Here is a 21,348-nt window from a genome sequence, read left to right as displayed (position 1 = left end):
ATGGAACCAGAAGATCAGATCCTAGCGCCAAAATCCCGAGAAGAAAAAGACACAGACATGGTTATGGCGAATACTAACAAAAACGCACAAGCAACAGAGCCCAACTCTCCAGACTCGAGAGAGTCAAGTGACTCGGACTTAGATCAGACTCAAAAGATGAAGCACAACAAAAATTATCGAGTCTTAGCTCGCCAATGAGCCCTCCAACTATGAAGTCCGTGTTCAAGTATGTTTTTATATCAATTTGAATATGAATTTCAATACCCAGTTCTTGGATTTTTTTCCTTTTTATTGTTTTTGTTGGTGGCTTTAGTACATAAGGGTTTTGAGGAAGATGGGTGAGATTGAGAAGCTAAGACAAGCAAGAGAAGCTATGAATGAGATTTTTTCCATTGACTCCTGTTATGTGGCAAGAGTGGGCTCGAGATGAAGCTTCTATTTCAACTGGGCATGTTTTAGTTTTTGCACTTTGTGTTCTTGCTATTGGTTTCATAATCAAATTTTGATCGCTTAGGGTTTATGGTAAACGGGAGAAAGTATAAAGAGAAAAATTAAATGGATTCGTTTGAAATGAGGAAGTGATTATCTTTTGGGGTTTAAATGGTGAAAACGAGGTTGAATTCAAGTTTATGTGACTTCTATCTACTGAGCCTTAGCTCAAATGTCAGCTTAATTAAGTAAAAGAAATTAAGTTTTGAGCTTTCTTCCTTTCTATTTTTTTTTTCGTATGTTTCAAATAGGAAGCAGTGATGGTTGACTTGGGAGGTTGGTTTTTGATAATTTGTGGTTGTCTGATATTTTGTTTGTTTATAGATTTTGAGTTCCCTCTTGTCATTGCTTTTATGGACAGCCTGCTTGCCTTCTTGCAAAACTCATTTCTCTTAGTATAAGTAAATTAGTTTCTCCAAAGCATGAAGCTCAATGTTGAAAATCAGTAAGTGTACCTCCTGATGACAGTTACCCCCAAAGCAAAAAAATAAAAGGGCGGTCAGCTAAATTTTTAAGATTTTGATCTTTTCTTGTTCTGCATGACTGATACTAAAGCTTTGGGTATACTTTAAGATTTTATCGCTCTATCTAGCTGAAGGTAGTTTCTTGCTAATTCTCTGCTTCAACTGTGTAGACCTGAGGCATTTCTGGGGATTCAGAAGATTTATGAAAGAGGAGTTTCTGATTATCTGGTAGGTTTTTGTTATCATTAATGATTTTGAATTACTTTATGCGTTGATTTTGTTGGAGTAGGTGCCCTAGAGCCAATCAATTATTATAGAATTGACTCTTTGTAATAATGTTCATTAATCAATAAAGGCATTTTATTCTATATCGCGTAAATCATTATTATTGCAATATGTATTGATATATGTCCTTAGAATGGTAGAACTGTGACGAGGGATCAAGTGTTTCAAATCTTGATAGTGAGAACCCTATGAGCACATATGGTGGCCATTCTAGAAACGTCCGTAGCCCTAGTATTATTTTGAAATAAGGGCACAGATAATACGGTAAGGCTATCATAGTGTTGAACAACCTTGTTGAAAGGTAGTGACTGATCTCACTTGTCAAGGTTGTTTGGTGACAACCTGGTGCAACACATGGGTGCTTGTTGTAGGCGATTACACCGCAGCAAGTTCACTGGACTGACCCACCAGAGGATTCTATATGGATGGTAACCCCAGTGTCTATGGAACAAATCCTCTAACGAACGGTGGTGCATGTGATCCTTAGACTTGAGATCATCGGAGCGCCTTGTGCACCGATTGGTGTGGTTTGACACTAGCCTAACGCAGTTCTTTTCAGAGCTGTCAATACGGTGGTGATTGGCTGTATCAAGGAATGTATCAAGACTATGGTGGATTGACAGAGGATTCATCACTCTCGGGTATGGGAGAAAGTTATCTCATGGTGCAATTCAGTATATGGCAATGACACTAAAACTGTGGTCACTGTGGGATTGAGTTGTTGCTCTATCTAGTTTATAATACGGGTCATTGGTCCAGAAACTGAATAAATAATATCAAGAGTAACTGAAGGTTGACACAATTTCTATGCCTTCATCTCGTCGAGATAATGTATGATGAATGGATCTAATTGCACGGTAACCATATCGTTGACAAGTAGCTACTTTGCTTAATCTGAATCTATCGGGTGGCCATGATGCCTTGCTAAGGGCCAATCTTGGTCTGTGTATTAGTGAGACGATTAATTGGTGTTAATCGCGATACTATACACTGCCGATATGATGAGGAGCCTATGGGTCACACACATAGGAGACAATTTAAGATCCAAGAAGAAAGAAGGGCGTTTTCGTCTTTTAAGGCGAAAGGGTATTTTGGTAATTTCACAGTGCAATTAAATTTGCTGAGGTCGTAGCCTTTATTTAATTTGTTAGAAAAATTAAATAAGTGAAGTTATGTTTAAATGTGTGTTCGCACATATTTAAATATATTATCATTATTGTTAAATGTTAATGTATATTAATTGATTTTAATTGAGATAATGATGGAAAATAAAATAAATCAAATTGGGAGTGTTTGGCAACATGGGGCGTTTGGGTTGAAGCCCAAGCCTATTTCGTATGGGATTAGGGCAAATTGTTTTTACTATAAAAAGAAAAGTGTGTTAATTAAATGTGGTAGAGTTTTTCTTTGAAAAAAAAAACACACAGCCCCAAATATTGACACTCCCACGACAGATTGATTTTGCCTTGAATTCAATTTCATTGATTTCTTTTTCTTCTTAATCTTGAAGCCAAAGAGGATCTAGCAAATACCTCTTTGGTTCTTTTGAGATTGTCTTCGTGTGGACTATACAGGTTCGATCCTACACTTGGATCGGTAGCAAAACATTCGTCGACAAATTTGGAGGAGCCTCCAACGTGCGTTTGTTTCTCTTAACTCATGTTTAATATTTCTGCAGATTCTTATTATGATAAAACTGTAAAATTATAGCCTTGATCTTGGCTCATGTAAACAATCCCTAAGTTATATTATTTTTGTTTCCGCTGCATATACGGGACCGTTTACTAACAGATTTATGGATTAAAACATAGTGATCTTAAAAACTCTCATTTGTGGTATTTTTAGTTATTTTCCTAAAAGTAACTTTCTGACAAAAAAATTCAGCTTACCAAATCTATGACTTTTGACTGGCTGAATTATTCCAATAAGTAATTACTAATGACAAAATGGCTCATTAGTTTCATTTGTATGGTAGAGATGATTGTAGGCCTTGCAATTCAAAATGGATATCAATATTCTTACATTTGTGATGGTGTTTAAAGACACATGGTTCATTTTTGATGCATCATCAAATTTTTCCACCAAATTAGGTGATAGGATAAACATTTTCAAACTTCTTAGGAATGGAAATCTATTTTTTTTTAAGTGGCAATACATTTTGGAAGTTTTAATTGGATGTTGTCATCTTTTCCCCTACTTTTTGTGGGAAATCAAGTTCTTGCTACTTTCAGTCTGAATTTGCATATATCTGGAATCAAGGCATAAAAATATTAATTCCGTTCTTTGGAGTCCCTTTAACTAAGTAGTTCTTTAAAATTGAAACACTAGAACTTGTTTAGGTGCAGTCTGTCTCACTTTGGTGTAACTACTTGAGATTTGTGCAAGAATATGATCCATCTGTACGTGAATTTTCACCTGATGGTATTGTGAAGGGAAGAAATCTCTTCGAGCATGCTATAACTGCTGCTGGTTTGCATGTTGCTGAAGGCAGTAAAATATGGGAAACTGATGGAAAACAGAACCTTATCAGACTTTCCTCACAACTCACACACAACAACCACAACTCAAGCACAGTGTAATATTTACCTAGAACGTATCAGACAACAATATTCAAGCATCAATCCAACACAATAGATCAAATGATGAAAATGATGTATTAATCAAAATAAGAATTAAGAAGAACAATGAGTTTTTAGAAATAAAACAGTAAAACAGTAGCACCAGCTGGTCTTCGAGGGCCAACACCTCACAGATTCAATTCATGCACAAAAACAATGATATCCCATCTCTCTGGTACCACTACCCTTTATTCTGATAGCCAGATCCTAACAACTAACAAGACACTTGTCCTCGGATGATTTACCCCTTTTGCCCTTGTCTCCCTTTGCCTGTCTTGCGTGAATACCAGCTGGATATTTTGGGTCCATCATTACCCTCCCCAAGGAGTGCCACCTTGTCCTCAAGGTGGAAAGAAGGAAATTGGTTGCAGATGGTTGTATAGGGCTCCCAGGTATTATCACAAGTCGGTAGGCCTTTTGTAACACCCACATAGAGGTATGAGACCTTTTTCCTTTTTGTTTTGTAGTTAGTATGCCTTTATGTCAAGTAGAAATGCTTGAAAATGTAGTAAGGAAAAAGGTACAAACTTCGCCGTGACGAAGAAAGTGCTTCGCCGAGGCGAAGGAGGTAGAAATGTATGAAGGAAAGAGTTACAGACATCACCGGGGCGAAGGAAGTTCTTCACCGGGGCAACGTACTCCTGGTAATTCTTAGCCATAGTGAAGAAAGTGCTTCGCCAGGGTGAAGGGCACAGATTTTTGTTTGGTGAATTTTGGGGACAAACTTAAAATGGTTTTTCCACCTAGAATTTTTTTATTCAATAAGTTTTCTACTTATTTCTGAGTACACTAGCTAGTGCAGAGTGGTGTTACACCTTTCCACTTGATCAGAACCTCATAGTCCCCATTTAACAACATTTGCTTTCGCAAGACTTGCTCGGGCTCAACTTGGAGTACCATATCTCCATCAAGAAAGGGAGGAAGTGGAAGTGAGGTGATTTGCTGAGAGGTAACTTTTTTCACTTGGGAGACGTGGAACACGTTGTAGATGCGGGCTGTGGTGGGAAGCTGCAAGCGGTAAGCCACAGGACCCACCTTTTCAGTCACTTCATAGGGTCCATAAAATCGGGGGCTGAGTTTTTCGTTGGGTCTTCGAGCCAGTGATTTAAGACGATAAGGTTGGAGTCTTTAGTAAACTAAGTCACCTAGTCGGAATTGAACATCCCTTCTCTTACCATCCGCATATGCCTTCATGGCTCCTTGAGCTTGAGATAAATTGAGCTTTAATTCATCCAAAATGTGATTCCTTTCAATCATTTGCTCATCAATTGCTACCACCACTGATGCATGCCCAGAATATCTAAGAAGGACTAGTGGGTCCCTGCCGTATAATGCTCGAAAAGGAGACATACCTGAGGATCAATTGAAGGTTGTATTAAACCAGTATTCTGCCCAATTTAACCACTTAGATCATTGTTTTGGTTGCTGTCCCGCAAAGCAACGGAGGTAGGTCTCAACATAACCACTTTCGTTTGGCCGTTCGATTGAGGGTGATACGTTGTGCTCATGTGTAGCTTTGTTCTGGATGAAAAGATCAGCCACCTGTTGGGCCGTGTAAGGATGCTGGAGAGGTATGAAGTGGCTATACTTGGTTAACCGATCAACCACCACTAGTATTGTATCGACCAGTTGAGCTTTTGGTAGGCCGATGATGAAATCCATAGAAAGGTCCTCCCAAACTTGGGTTGGTATCGGTAGTGGTAGCAGCAGTCCGGCGGGTTGAAGGTTGTCATATTTATTCTGTTGGCATGTAACACAGTTGCGAACAAAGGTCTGGATATCACTCTTCATACCTTCCCAATAGACAACCTGAGACAACCGTTTGTAGGTCCTGAAAATTCTTGAATGGACACCCATGAGAGATGAGTGAAATTCCTGAAAGAGGAGTTAAACTTGTGAACTTGCGCGAGGTAATACCAGTCGATCATCATAGAAAAATTGGTGGCCCACCAAGTGAAAATATGGGTGGCTTTTGGGATCTATAATCAAGTATCGACATATTTTGTTCAACTTGGGATCTTGCTGAATAGCCTCTTCCCATTCTTTACGGTTGCCAAAATAACAAGTAGAGAGAGAGTTGCATTCCACCCCATCAGTTCATCTAGATAAGGCATCTGCGGCTCTATTTTTTGACCCTGGTTTATACTGTATCTCATAGTCCGGCCTCAATGGTTTGATTATCCATTTATGTTGCTCTTCCCATGTAATCTTTGGCCATTCAAGTAACAGAGGCTACGCTGGTCCGTTCGAATGATGAAATGTCTACCCAAAAGATAGTGCTTCCACTTCTGGACTGTGAAAACAATTGCCATCAGCTCCCGTTCATAAACGGACTTGGCTTGTGACCTTAGTGACAGGTCTTGACCGATGAAGGCTATTGGTCGGCCTTCTTGCATCAGAACTGCTCCCAAACCTAATCCCGAAGCATCTATTTCAACAATAAAAGTTTTAGTAAAATCAGACATAGCAAGAACCGGTACTGTAGTCATTACCCTTTTTAACTCGTTGAATGCAGTATGTGAGGATTCGGTCCAACAAAAGGAATTTTTGCAAAGTAGCGTGGTGAGAGGTTTTGCCAGTGTGCCATATCCCTTAACAAACTTTCGGTAATACCCAGTCAATCCGAGGAATCCCCTTAAGGCCTTGATGTCTTTAGGTGTCGACCATGTTATAATACATTCAATCTTCGCTGGGTCAGCCGCCACTCCCTCTGAGGAAATTATGTGGCTCAAATATTCCAACTGTGATTGGGTGAATGTGCACTTCTTTTGGTTCACTACCAACTGATGCTGCTTCAAGGTTTGAAAAGTGAGACTTAGGTGGCCTTCATGGGCTGTGATATCTGGGCTATAAACAAAGATGTCGTCGAAGAAAACCAGTAGGAACCGCCGCAAATATGGCTTGAAAATATCATTCATGAGGGCTTGGAAGGTTGAAGGAGCATTTGATAGTCCGAAGGGCATTACCAAAAACTCGTAGTGGCCTTCATGGGTGTGGAAAGCGGTCTTGTAAGTGTCTTCGTCCTTGACCCAAATCTGATGGTAACCCGATTTAAGATCCAGTTTAGTGAACACCGAAGTCCGTCCCAATTCATCAAATAATTCGTCAACCGTCAGTATTGGAAATTTGTCGGGCACTGTAATCTTATTCAAAGCTCTGTAGTCCACACATAATCACCAATCACCATCCTTTTTCTTCACCAGTAACATAGGGCTCGAGAACGGACTTTTTCTCAGCTTTATAATTCCAGATACCAACATATCTTAGACAATATTCTCAATCTCATTCTTTAAATAGTAGGGGTACCTGTAGAGCCTGATATTGGGGGGTAGGCTTCTTGCTGTCAGTCAGATAGCATGGTCATGTATCCTGATTGGTGGCAGTCCAGGTGGAGATTCAAACAATTCTTGATGCTGTTGTAATAAATTCTTAATCAACTCCGCATGGTCTGGGTCTTGTGTTGATTGAATCTGCATATGCCCGAACTCAATATAGTATCCTGGACCCTTGGTTCGTAACGTTTTCAATAGCCTCTTGAGTGACACCATAGTTTTGCACAAAGCTGGGTCTCCTTTAAGTGTGACCGTGGTGTCCAAACAATGAAACTTCATTACCAGCTTCGTCCACTCTGTGGTTGTTTCACCCAAAGTTTCTAGCCAAGCCATACCCAAAATGACATCAACACTACTTATCTCAAACGGGAAAAATTTTTGTATTATGTCAACACCCTGCAAGCTTAGACACACCCCCTTACACTCTCCTTGACACCTAACGTTATAGCCATCACCCACCCTCACTCCAAATGTTTTAGTGGCTATTACCGGGATCTGAAGTTCCTCTACTAAGCCCCTATTTATGAAGTTATATGACGCCCCACTGTCAATTAAAACTATACCCTCCCTACCTCTAATCTCACCACTTAATTTTATCGTTTTAGGCCTATTGATTCCAACAACTGAAATAATTGATAACTCAGCTTCTTTGGGAACTTCTTCTTCCACCATTTCTTCGTCATTAGTTGTTTCCTCCTCCCTATTTTCCTCTTCATCAACTAGTAGTACATGGAACTGCTTCTCTTCACATTTATGCCCTGGAGAATACCTTGCATCACATCAGTAGCACAAGTCTCGTTCTTTCTTCCTTTGTATCTCGGTTTCAGTCAACTTTTTGAACGAAAAATCTTGCTGGAATGTGTTGGTTCTACTGTTGTTTGAAATCGTTGACCCTGAGCTGCCATAGATCTCAAATGGAAGTTTTCGGTTGATGGTTGTAGTTTGGGAAAAGGCGTGGGTTTGGTTGGCAGATCTGGGTGATGGGTAAAGTGAATTTGAACTGTGAGATTTCCCATTTTCGTCAACTTTAAGTGAATTAGAATTGGGTTTGGGTATATAGGAATTGGGTTTGGGTCCATAAGTGATGTGGCCATATTTACCTATTCAGGCCAAGCCTGGTTGGGCTTCTTCCAAGGCCCAGTTTCTTTCTTCAACACGTTGGGCCAACAAGGTAACTTGGGTTAGGGAGTTGGATCGGGTCAGAAGATCTGGTTGCTACAACTTGATCTCTGCTCGAATTTCTAGTTTCAACCCATTGAGAAAGGTTGTCGTCCAGACATCTTCTCTCTCGCCCTAAGTTAGTGCCTTGATTTCTTCAAACTTCCAGCGAAAATCCAGCACTATTCCTCCTTGACGTATTGACATCAGCATCTCCAATGGACTGACCTCCTACGTCCTGCTAAACCGTTGCAGCAACGCTACCTTAAAAACCGACCAGGTCAACGCCGACATCCGTGATTCTGTCCACTGGTACTAGTGGAGTGCTTCTCCTTCCATGCAGAAGGCTGTCGATGAAACCTTGTGTTCGTCGTGGATCTGGTTTATCGCGAAGTATCGCTCCACCCAGAAGATCTACCCATAAGGATCCTCACCGGAAAAGAGAGGTAGTTCCAGTTTCGGGCCACACTAGTCTCGACGGCCCCACCCTTCCCTGCCTTGGTTTGATCCTTCCCCACCATGATCCTCCGCTAGGCCTCCCTATCCTCCGAGAGGTTCTTGTTCAGTACGCCCTCCCCTATCTCGGTTGATTTCTTTAGATGAGTTTCTCCGTCGTTCTTCATCTTTTCTTCTTATCCAGTTTTGCATGTCCATTAAAATTTCTCTCATTGAGTTCACTGTTTCCGTAACCTTGGATACATCCCTCTAAACCACCGTTAACTCCTTTTCAATGCCTTCAATCCTGTTCTCCATTCTAGTACCAACCATAACCCACCACCATCAGCTCTTATTCCAGTTTGATGGAAACCAGAACCTTATCAGACTCTCCTCACAACTCACACGCAACAACCACAACTCAAGCACAGTTTAATATTTACCCAGAACGTATCAGACAACAATATTCAAGCATCAATCCAACACAATAGATCAAATGGTGAAAATTATGTATTAATCAAAATAAGAATTAAGAAGAACAATGAGTTTTTAGGAATAAAACAGTAAAACAGTAGCACCAGCTGGTCTTCGAGGTCCAGCACCTCCCATATTCAATTCATGCACAAAAACAATGATATCCCCTCTCTCTGGTACCACTACCCTTTATTCTGACACCCAAATCCTAACAACTAACAAGACACTTGTCCTCGGATGATTTACCACTTTTGCCCTTGTCTCCCCTTGCATGTCTTGTGTGAATACCAGCTGGATATTTTGGGTCCATCAGAAACATATAGGGAATTTGAGCAAGCCATTCTCCATACGATAGATGAGACCAACATTAAGGTGATAATTTATAATATATATTTTAGAAACTTATTAGAATATGTGCCTGAAGGGGATGCATTCTATTAATCAATTTACTTGATTATTTAAAGTCTTATTCCATACTACTAGTTTGGTATTATGGTTAATAACCCTTTTGTGGGTCTTCCTTTACATTTCGAATAACCATGGCTCAAGTTGCATGCCCTATTTACTTTAGAAACCCTTGTTCTTCTTTTTGTCATTTTGAATAGTTCATAAATTTTGTTCTTTCATTGCCCTATGAAGTACTATGTACCCAGAAAAAGTATATGTTTTCAAAATTTACATTCGAAAAATTACTGCTCTTTTGCAGGAAAAAGAAAAACAGGTTCAGCGCATTCTAAGTATATTTCTCCGTCAGTTGTCTGTTCCCCTTGCTAACGTAAGGTCAACCCTTCTCACCTACAAGTCTTGGGAGGTGGAACTGGGGACTGCTTTAGATGTTGAATCAGGTGATTTAGATGGGATTCCTTCTACTACTGCCTCAGCGTATCAAAAGGCATTGGAGATGTATAATGCTCGAGCTGATTTTGAACAGATTGCAAGGTAGGATATAACTGACTTCAAAAAATTTCAACAATTCACGGTATATGGCATTTACTATCAGATATTGTTTTAGATAGCTAAATGATAATGTTGGGCTCTTACATGATACCTTAAACATTTAGGTTGAATGGTAACTTAATATGATATTAAAGTAGAGGTCATGATTTGAGTCTCCTATCTATTACATCCTGCTATACTTGGGTTGGTCTTTCTGTCTAAATTTGGGATTGGTTTATGTAACACATGAAGATGCTTGTTACAAAGCTTAATACCATTGTTGTGCCCTTACCTTTTCAAGCTTAAACTTTTAGGTCAAGTTGTTTATCAACAAAGTTGTTGTTGAAATTTCATTATAATTTCAATTTCTTATTGTCTTTCTTGCTTTTAATATAAGTAATCAGTTTATGTAAACTTTAGATCTTCTCTTCTTCTTCTTCTTTTCCTAAGGGTGGGGGGTTGCATAAGAACTTGCAATGTGGCAATAGGTTACTTTTTTTTTTTTTTTTTCCTTCTTTAAAGTGTTAATACTATTATTTTAATTTGAAATTTTTGTAGATCTACTCGAAGTTTGAACAGTCTTTTGGAGATCCAACCCCTGTTCAACTTCTCTATGAACGTGCTATTACCAAGTTTCCTGTATCAAGTGATCTCTGGCTTGATTATACTCTCTATTTGTAGATCTTCAATTCTTTATGTTTCAGGTTTTTGTAATTTTAGCAATTAATCATCTCTTTTTCCCTTCACGTAGGAAATATTGTGCAGGATGTTCATTCCAAGGCTAGGAAAAATTGTCCTTGGGTTGGTGATCTTTGGGTTCGATCTTTCCTGGCTTTGGAATGTTGTCGTGCGCCTGAGAAAGAGATATCTATTGTAAGTTTCAGTTGTTACCCTTCATCTATTGTGAATTATAAGAGATTGTTATAAGTAGCTTAAGAGCAATGAAGTTTCACAAACTTTAGTGTTGGAATTTCATTCTGCTCCTTTTACAAATATAGAGGTTTACTCTTGTTGTTTAAAAAGATTTTTATATCATATTCAAGTCTTTGAGAAGTCCCTTCTATGGACTTTTTTGACCATTGAGGAGCTAAAGATATTCTTTTCTCTAATTTGCAGGCTTGACTTACTGCTCTTTGGAACTTGTTATTGTTTCATCTACATTTTATGCATTAAAGATCTTTGTTAATTGGGCCCTCTTTGTTTCAATACCTAAACGTATTCCTCACTCGAGTGGATGGTTTGAGACGAAGAATCCTTTTGCCTAGAGCAGAAGAGGATGAACTGAATTTTCCATTGATAAGGGAAACCTTTCAAGTTCGCATATGTGTAATGTTCATTTTTCCTTGTTAAAATTGTTTTTACTCAATGTCAAGAACTTGAAGCTTCTCAAGACATTTGTAGATGCTCTATTCATGGTGAATTTTGGATGAGGAAAATGTGGACCTTGTAGCTAGTCTACTCTCTCATGGTCTAGACATAGATCTCTTACGAATGTGTATCAAGTGCTTCTACCCTTAGACTCTGAAGAAAAGTCTATTAATTTACTTCATTTAGTGTGCTGTTATAGTACCATTATGACCACTTTATGTAGAAACTACAATGCATAACTCTTGATACTCCAAGATGGCTTTTGCTAATTGCTAGATTGTTACCTTTGTTAATTGTTTTGTCATGGAATAGTGTGCTTGACTAAAAAAATTCTCATTCAGCATTGGAGTTGCATGCACAGAAGATATCTTTATGGATATGTGAATTTATAAAATTTGCATGTCATATTCAACTGGTACATCGTTGTTGTATAACGGTTGTCCTCAATATTTGTGTTTATAAACAATTAGCCTGATGTCTCTTTAGTGTACCATTGAAATTGCAGGCTCTGTATGATTGGATGTAGTACACATACTTGAATACTTAATTGCACAGTTTCTTCCTTTCAGCGCGCATCAGATTACTTATCTCAGCAGATGAAGAATACAGATGGTTTGCTTCATTTGTATGCTTATTGGGCTAGTTTGAAGCTAAATTTGGCTGCAGCTTTAGGTGTTTGGGAGAGCCTGGTTAAGATCTGGTTTGGCCCATTCATCCTTTTCTCTTTCTTATCCTATATAGTTCAATATGATTGATTTATGATTCATCTTTGTATTTTTTTCATATAACTTGCTTTTTGTCTATGTAGCGTGTTAGGAAACGACCCGGTTGCTCAGCGGGAAACAAAATTTTATACAACCATAGATCGTTCCTTAAAGCCCAAAATCAAGGCACAAATTTTACAGTTTATGTATAATATCAAGAATCTGCAGAAAATAAAATAAATCTAAAGTTTAGACTAGTTCACAAAAACACAAACCAAAACTCTCTCTCAAACCCAAGGCCACTCTCTAATCTCTCAAGGTGGTGTTAAAGTGTGGAGGTTTCATCCTTTTGAAGCTAATCTTCATCAATCCAAAGCAAAGGAGTAGGTATAATCTCTTTTCAAGCTTTGTTTGAAAACCGGTTTTAGAATCCATGCTTTCATGCTTTCATTCTCCATCTTCACCACTCTTCATGCATGCTGATTCTTTCACTTTGCCGCGGCAAAGACAATTCCTTCGCCAGGGTGAAAACGTCCAGTGGATGACTTCTTTGTTTTCGATTGCTTCGCCGTGGCGAAGAAAACTTCTTCGCCCCGGCGAAGTATTCAGCAATTTGTGTCCTCTCTTTCTCTGAAAATTTCACCTGAAACACCCATAAACACAAACATCAAAAATCATTCAAAATCATGAAAAATTCGAACAAATTCGAACAAATTCAAACACAACAAAATGAAAAACAAATAATTAAAAACACTTGGGTTGCCTCCCAAGAAGCGCTTGTTTATAGTCAATAGCTCGACTCTCTCAATCCTTTAAGTCGGGATGTCAAGTCAGATTGGGATGGATTTGAAACTCATCACCCCATCAATGTATGGCTTCAATCTCTGTCCATTAACAATGAAAGTGCCTTTATCTTCATGTGTAACTTCCACTGCTCCGGATGCGTAAATCCTTGTAATAGTGAATGGTCCGGACCATCTAGACTTAAGTTTTCCGGGGAAAAGCCTAAGTCTAGAGTTGAACAACAACACCTTCTGCCCTACTTCAAATTCCCTTCTCCGGATATGCTTGTCATGCCACCTTTTTGTCTTCTCCTTATAGATCCGGGCATTTTCATATGCTTCGAGATGAAACTCATCGAGTTCGTTCAAAGTCAGCATCCTTTCTTCTCTAGCGGCTTTCAAGTCCATGTTTAGCTGCTTGACTACCCAATATGCTTTATGCTCGAGTTCAACAGGCAAGTGGCATGCTTTCCCATAAACCATCCTAAATGGAGACATTCCAATTGGATTCTTAAAAGCGGTTCGGTATGCCCACAGCGCATCATCCAGCTTCCGTGACCAATCTTTCCTCAATGCATTAACTGTCTTTGCTAGAATCCCCTTGAGTTCTCTATTCGAGAGTTCCACTTGCCCACTTGTTTGCAGATGGTAAGTTGTTGCAACCCTTTGTGTCACTCCATATTTACTCAACAGTGCATCCATTTGCCTATTGCAAAAATGAGATCCTCTATCACTAATGATTGCTCGTGGTACCCTAAACCTTGAGAAAATATTCTTCCTCACAAACCTAATGACTACCCTAGCATCATTAGTCGGCAATGCAACTGCCTCAACCCACTTCGACACGTAATCCACCGCTACCAAGATATACATGTTTCCAAAAGAACTTGGGAACAGACTTATGAAATCTATCCCCCACACATCAAAAAGTTCAACCACCAGGATGTTGTTCAATGGCATCTCATCTCTTTTTGAAATATTACCCATCCGTTGACATTGGTCAAAATCTTGAATCATCCGGAAGGAATCCTTAAAGAGGGTTGGCCAATAAAACCCTGATTGTAAAACCTTGGCTGCTGTTCTAGCTCCCCCAAAATGGCCACCTACTTCCTTCTCGTGACAATGCCTTAGAATGCTTTCCATCTCTTCCTCCGGGACACGCCTCCGTATCATTTGATCAGTACAGTGTCTGTATAGAAACGGTTCTTCCCAAAAGTAGTACTTCAAATCTGAGAAAAATTTTCTCTTTTGTTGGTACGTCATACCGCTTGGGAGCACCCTTGATGACAAATAGTTTGCAAAATCCGCATACCGTAGTGCTTCTTCCACTCTCATCAACTTCTCATCCGAAAATGTTTCTCTAATTGGTATTTCCTCCTCATTTCCCTTGATTGGTCTCTCAATTCTAGACAAGTGATCAACCACCACATTTTCCGACCCCTTCTTGTCTCGAATTTCCAACTCAAACTCCTGAAGTAGTAAAATCTATCTTATCAGCTGAGGTTTTGCTTCTTGCTTTGCCAATAGGTGCCGAAGTGCTGAATGGTCCGTGCAGACGATCACCTTTGCACCTAACAAATAAGAACGAAACTTGTCAAAAGCAAAAACTACAGACAATAATTCTTTTTCAGTGGTGGTGTAATTCAATTGTGCATCAACGAGTGTTTTGCTAGCATACTGAATTACATGCAACACTTTGTTTTTCCTCTGTCCTAAAACTACCCCTAAGGCAAAGTCACTAGCATCACACATTAATTTGAAGGGTAGTCCCCAATTGGGAACTGCAATAATAGGTGCAGATACTAATAATCTTTTCAGAGTTATAAAGGCATGCATGCAATCATTGTTAAAATAAAAAACAACATCTTTATTTAATAAATTGCAAAGGGGTTTAGAAATCTTAGAAAAATCCTTGATGAAGCGTCTGTAAAACCCCGCAAGCCCCAAGAAACTTCGGATTGCTTTGACATTTGATGGTGGTGGCAGCTTCTCAATTACTTCTGTCTTTGCTCGATCAACTTCAATTCCATCCTTGGAGATCCTATGCCCGAGCACTATTCCCTCTTGGACCATGAAGTGACACTTCTCCCAATTAAGCACCAGGTTCGTCTCCTTACATCGCTGCAAAACAAAAGAAAGATTAGTTAGACAGCTATCAAATGATTAACCAAAAACTGAGAAGTCATCCATGAAGACTTCTATAAACCGTTCCACCATGTCTCCAAAGATTGACATCATGCATCTTTGAAATGTTGCTGGTGCTTTGCATAACCCAAAAGGCATCCTTCGGTAGGCAAAGGTGCCGTAGGGGCAAGTGAAGGTCGTTTTCTCTTGATCCTCAAGAGCGATGGCAATCTGATTATATCCTGAATACCCATCCAGGAAATAGTAATAGGCATGTCCTACCAACCTCTCCAACATCTGATCAATGAAAGGTAATGGGAAATGATCCTTCCTTGTCGCCTCATTCAATTTATGGTAATCAATGCATACTCTCTCGCCCGTCACCGTCCTCGTTGGTATCAACTCATTACTCTCATTTTTTACCACAGTGATACCTCTCTTCTTCGGAACCACTTGTACCGGGCTCACCCATGGGCTATCAGAAATAGGATAAATAATCCCCGCATCTAAGAGTTTCACCACCTCCTTTGTCACCACTTCCTTCATCGAAGGATTCAATCTCTATTGTGGTTGCACCCTAGGCTTAAAATCATCCTCCATGAGTATCTTATGCATGCAAAATGATGGCGAGATACCTCTAATGTCCGAGATTGTCCATCCAATTGCTAGTCTATGTTCCCTCAACACCCTAATCAACCGCTCTTCCTCCAATTTACTCAGACCTGAACTGATGATCACCGGGAAGGTTTCTGAGTCCCCAAGATATACATATTGGAGGTGGGAAGGTAAAGGTTTCAACTCAAGCTTTGGAGGTTCTTCGTATTTTTCATTTTCCTTCTCTTTTTCAAAATCAAACTCCTCAAATTCTAGATCTTGACTCTCATCAATCGGTTGAAGTGCTTCTAACAACCTAGCACATTCATTACTCGTCGACTCATCTACCTCTACTGTTTTTGATTTGGCTATACACGCTTCTAGAGGTAATTGTGGGGTGTTTTCTTCAATAGATTCTACAACCAATTTATCCACCACATCGACACTAAAACACGAATCCGATTCGGATGGAAACTTCATCGCCTCAAAGACATTGACAGTTACTGTTTCATCTTGAACTCTCAACAGTAACTTTCCTTTTTGCACATCTATTAGTGCTCTCCTCGTGGCCAAGAATGGTCGGCCCAAAATAAGAGGAATTTCCTTATCCTCTTCCATATCCAACACAACAAAATCAAAAGGAAAAATTATCTTATCCACCTTCACCAACACATCTTCCACTATCCCCATAAGATGTTTTATGGACCTATCAACTAGTTGCAAAGACATAGTTGTTGGCTTCACTTCACCAATTCCCAATCTCCTGAAAACAGAAAAGGGCATTAAATTAATACTAGCACCTAAATCACATAAAACGCGATCAAACGTAATATCTCCTATAATGCAAGGAATAGTAAAAATCCCTAGATCTTTGAGCTTCGGGGGTAACTTCTTATGGAGAATGGCACTGTACTCCTCCGTAAGCATCACTGTTTCCTCATCTTCTAACTTCCTTTTGTTCGATAGGATTTCCTTAAAGAACTTCGCGTAGCTAGGCATTTGCTGTAATGCATCTGCAAAAGGAATGTTACTATGCAATTTTTTAAACATTTCAATAAATTTTGAAAACTGCTTATCTTGATTCTTTTTCTTCAGTCTCTGAGGAAAAGGCACGGGTGGAGTGTGATGTGCCAGGTGGTATCTCGGGGAATGACAATTTCTCCTTCTTCTTTTGCCTTTCTTCCTTCTTCTTGTTCTCTTACTCTAAACTGCTTGGTTTCTCATCAACTACAATCTCTTCATCAACTTCCTTTTCAGATTCTTCCTTTCCAGCTTGTTCAACTTCTTCCAAAACTGTCTGACTCCTCAAAATTATGGCATTTGCTTGCTCATGTGGGTTAGTCACTGTATTGCTTGGTAAGGACCCCTGCGGTCTCTCATTTAGCTTCTCGGCCAATTGGCCTATCTATACCTCAAGATTCCCAATGGACGCCCCTTGATTTCTGAAATTCATCCTCGTCTCATTCATAAAACCCGTGGTCTCCTGCATGAATTTCCCAAACATGTCCTCCAACTTTGTCACTCTTGGATCTCCTGGTTGATTATTTGGCCATGTCCTTTGGTTCCATTGATTATTTTGCTGGTTCTGATTGCCCCAAGCCAGATTTGGATGATTTCTCCACCTCGGATTGTATGTGTTGGAATACGGGTTGTTTGGTTGCCTCTGATTTCCTACCAAGTAGTTCACTTGCTCCGATGATGAAGATGACAAAGCAAATGTGTTCCCCACTTGACACTCACTGCTCACATGGTTACCTGCACAAAAATCACAAGTTAGTTGAGGTGCTTGAATAGAGTTTACCTGCATACTTCCCAACTGTTTTTGAAGTGCCATGAGTTGGGCTGAGATGGCTGCAAAAGCATCAACTTCATGAAGACCCGTAGATTTTCTTGATATTGCTCTCTCATTTGGTCTTTGATAGTTGTTGCTTGCCAAAACCTCAAGCAACTCATAAGCCTCCTCTGGTGTCTTATTCTGCAAGGCTCCTCCTGATGCTGCATCCACCATGGTTTGCACGTTACCTATCAATCCATTGTAGAAAGTTTGGACTTGAAGCCAAACTGGCAACCCATGGTGTGGACATTTCCTCATCAATTCCTTGTACCTCTCCCAAGCCTCATACAATACCTCGGATTCACCTTATAGAAATGATGTGATATCATTTCTCAGTTTTACTGATTTTGCTGGAGGAAAGAACTTGGTCAGGAACTTCTGTGCTAGATCATTCCATGTTGTGATAGTTCCTGATGGTAGTGCCATTAACCACCCCTTAGCTTTATCCCCTAATGAGAATGGGAATAAACTCAACCTAATGGCGTCATCTAACACTCCGTTCGACTTGAAGGTGTCACAAATTTAATATGCTGATTCGGATCTTCCTTCAAATCACCATTAAACCTTACCGACTGCTGGATCATCTGGATGATTGTCGGCTTTATCTCAAATGTGTTGGCTTGGACTGTTGGTCTCATAATGCTCGAACCACTGCCATTAACCGGGGGAACTAAGAATCCCTTAGTGTCCTATTTTCTGGTTCTGCCATTTCAATAGCTATTTCTCCCGATTCAACCACTGTATCCCTTCTTTCTCTTCTCTCTTTGTTAAGTCGTCTGGCGGTTCTCTCAACCTCAGGATCAACAGGAACCACTGGCCGACGTCTTGCTCTTCGCATATACTACACAGAAAGAGCAAAGGGAAGTGAGATCACCAACCAACCGAAAATTGAAAACAAAAAGTAAAACTCCAATCTAGCTAACTATAGAAAAACTCAATGTTAACTTAAAACTCAATCCCCGGCAACAGCGCCAAAAACTTGATGCGTGATTTCATAAACATGCAAATGTAGCAAGTGTACTAGTCGCACAAGTAATAGAGTGATGAGTGAGTATCGTTCCCACCAGGATTGTTGCTAAGCACTAAGTTTTCTACCGTTTTCAAGTTGAAGCAATCGAATTCTTTTGGATTAATGGGAGCAATTAAAACTATAACTGAAACAAAATTTACTAAAATAAAAGTAAACTATGAAAACAAGATTTTAAAAAGGGATAAAATCAATTCAAACAAACGGGTAGGGTTTTGACTTCATTCGGACTCTATGGGTTAAAACTAAGAATTAAACTAAATTCATATTTACACGCATTGATTGTAAATCAAGCTCTCTAAAATGTCCAACATACCTTCTTAGGCTATATTTTCCTACTCTTCCCTATCAACCTTCCGCACCCAACAAATTGAAAGTTAATAAAACTGAGCTCATTAAGCACAAGAATCCTAGATTGATTTCATTGGTTTTTAGCATTGCAATAACTATTCCTCTGATTCTACAACTAAATCCTCTCTTTCTTTTCTCTCTGTACATCGTCTAATGGTCTCTCAAGCTCAAGATCAACAGGGACCACTGGTTAAGTCTGTTCTTCGCATAAACTGCAAAAAAACAGAGAATGAAGGAAAGGTGAGATCACAAACTAACTGAAAATTAAAAACAAAAATAAAAACATCCAATCAGCTAACTATAGAAAGAATCAATGTCAACTTAAAACAGTCCCGGCAAACGGCGCAAAAAACTGGTGCGTGTTTCCTAAAACATGCAATAGTAGCAAGTATACTAATGCACAAGTAATATAATGATGAGTAAAGTATCGTTCCCACGAGGATTGTAGATAAGCACTAAGGATTCTACTGTTCTCAAGTTTGAGCAATCGACTCTTTGGATTAATGGGAGCAATTTAATTAAACTGAACAATAAATTTTAAACTAAAATTTAACTAAGAAGCAAGATGAAAAACGCGGATAATAATTCAAGTAAAACGGGTAGGGTTTTGACTTCATTCGGATTTAGGGTTAAAACTAAAACATTACAATACATTACATTCATATGCATGATTGTAAACCGAATCACTAAGGTGTTAAACATACCTTCTCAGGCTATGTTTTCTATTCTTCTTTTAACCTTCCGCACCCAACAATTTGAAGTTAACAATTCCAAAATCATAGCATAAGAATCCTGCAATGAGTTCATTATTCTGAATCTATCTCTAGCATCCAATATATAATGGTGATTACCCAAGAAGCCTAAATGATTCATTTCCAATCTCATCATGTTCATCACCATAAAGCATTAACTAAACTCAGAGAACACACATCAAACATAGTATATGAAATAACATGATACGATAAATTAACCCATTAGAAATCGAATACAATCAAAACCCTAACCCAAAATGGGTTAGTTCATAACTAAATTAACACTACAATTAAGAAAAACGATAATAGTCAAGTTCAACATAAGAAAAGCAAGAGAGGGACAAGAAATCTCCCCAATGATGAATCGTTGGTTCAACATCGACTCTTCCCCTTCTAATTGCTAAATCTCTCTAAGCTTAATCCAAAAAACAATGTAAAAGTGCTAACCCTACTTCTGCACGACCCTGGGCAAAAGGTTAGTGTTTTTTATACCTCGCCCCAAATTTCTAAGAAAAAACACGCACAAAGTAAAACTGTGCATTTTAAAAAATGGAAATTAACTACTGTCGCCGCGGCGGAGAAGAACCTCGCCGCGGCGAAGAGAGAAACAGATCTTGCTCGTGATTGGCGTACTCGCCGCAGCGAAGTACTTGAAAAGTCTGAATTATGAACGCCACTGCTTGTTCTTCGCTTTCTTCTTCGATTCTCGGTGCTGCTTCCTTTGGAAACAAGCCTCATCGGCTTATCCGGCTTCAGAACTCTCTTAACTTTTGAGTCAAAAAACCTCCATTTTTATTTGCTCAAATGTCCATTTTAACCTAAAACACAAAAATGTAAAGAATTAAACAACAATTTAGGTCAAAATGCACAAAAAGTACCTAAAATCCGAATAAAAAGTCTAATGAAAACTGTATAATCCACGGATTATCACATACCACTAGGGAGCACACTCGATGACAAATAATCGCAAAATCTGCACATCCATGGTACTTCATCCACTTTCATCAACTCTCCATCCGAATGTTTCTGTAATTGGACTTTCCTCTTTCATTTTCCTGGATTGGTCTCTCAATCCTTGGACAAGTGATCTGCCACCACATTTTCTGACCCCTTCTTATCTCGAATTTCTAACTCAAATCTTGAAGCAACAGGATCCATCTTATCAGCCGAGGTTTCTTTCTTGCTTTGCAATAAGTGCCTAAGTGTTGAAGGGTCCGTGAGCGATCACCTTTGCACCTAATAAATATGAACGAAATTTCAAAAGCAAAAAAACCACAATCAACGATTCTTTTTCAGGTGGTGTAATTCAATGTGCATCAGTGAGTGTTCTGTAGCATATGAATTACATGCGACATTTTGTTCTTCTCTGTCCTAACACTACCCTAAAGCAAAACTCACTAGCATCAAACATCAATCAAATGGCATTCCCCAATCGGGAATGCAAGATAGGTGCAGAGAAAACTAATAATTTTTTAAGAGTTAGAAAGGCATGCATGCATCATCATTAAAATCAAACACAACATCTTTATTCAACAAAATTGCACGGGGTTTAGAAATCTTAGAAAAAATCCTTGATGAATCGTCTGTAAAAACTGTAATAACTGCTTCATACTAGGATACG

General features: G+C 39.2%; 1 non-coding gene and 1 pseudogene across 1 annotated transcript; both read left to right on the top strand.

Annotated features, from left to right (window-relative positions):
- Positions 1-11,118, top strand: LOC116111882 (annotated as a pseudogene).
- A 6,711-nt stretch (positions 11,119-17,829) lies between these two features.
- LOC116111912 lies at positions 17,830-17,936 on the top strand. Its single transcript, XR_004125144.1, has one exon. It is a non-coding gene; the product is annotated as a small nucleolar RNA R71 (small nucleolar RNA).
- Positions 17,937-21,348: the final 3,412 nt, after the last annotated feature.

This window comes from Pistacia vera, unplaced genomic scaffold, assembly GCF_008641045.1.
Source record: "Pistacia vera cultivar Batoury unplaced genomic scaffold, PisVer_v2 Contig653, whole genome shotgun sequence".
In the NCBI taxonomy this organism is placed as follows: Eukaryota; Viridiplantae; Streptophyta; class Magnoliopsida; order Sapindales; family Anacardiaceae; genus Pistacia; species Pistacia vera.
The sequence above is the reverse complement of the archived record's forward strand: the minus strand, read 5'-3'. Positions and strand labels throughout refer to the sequence as shown.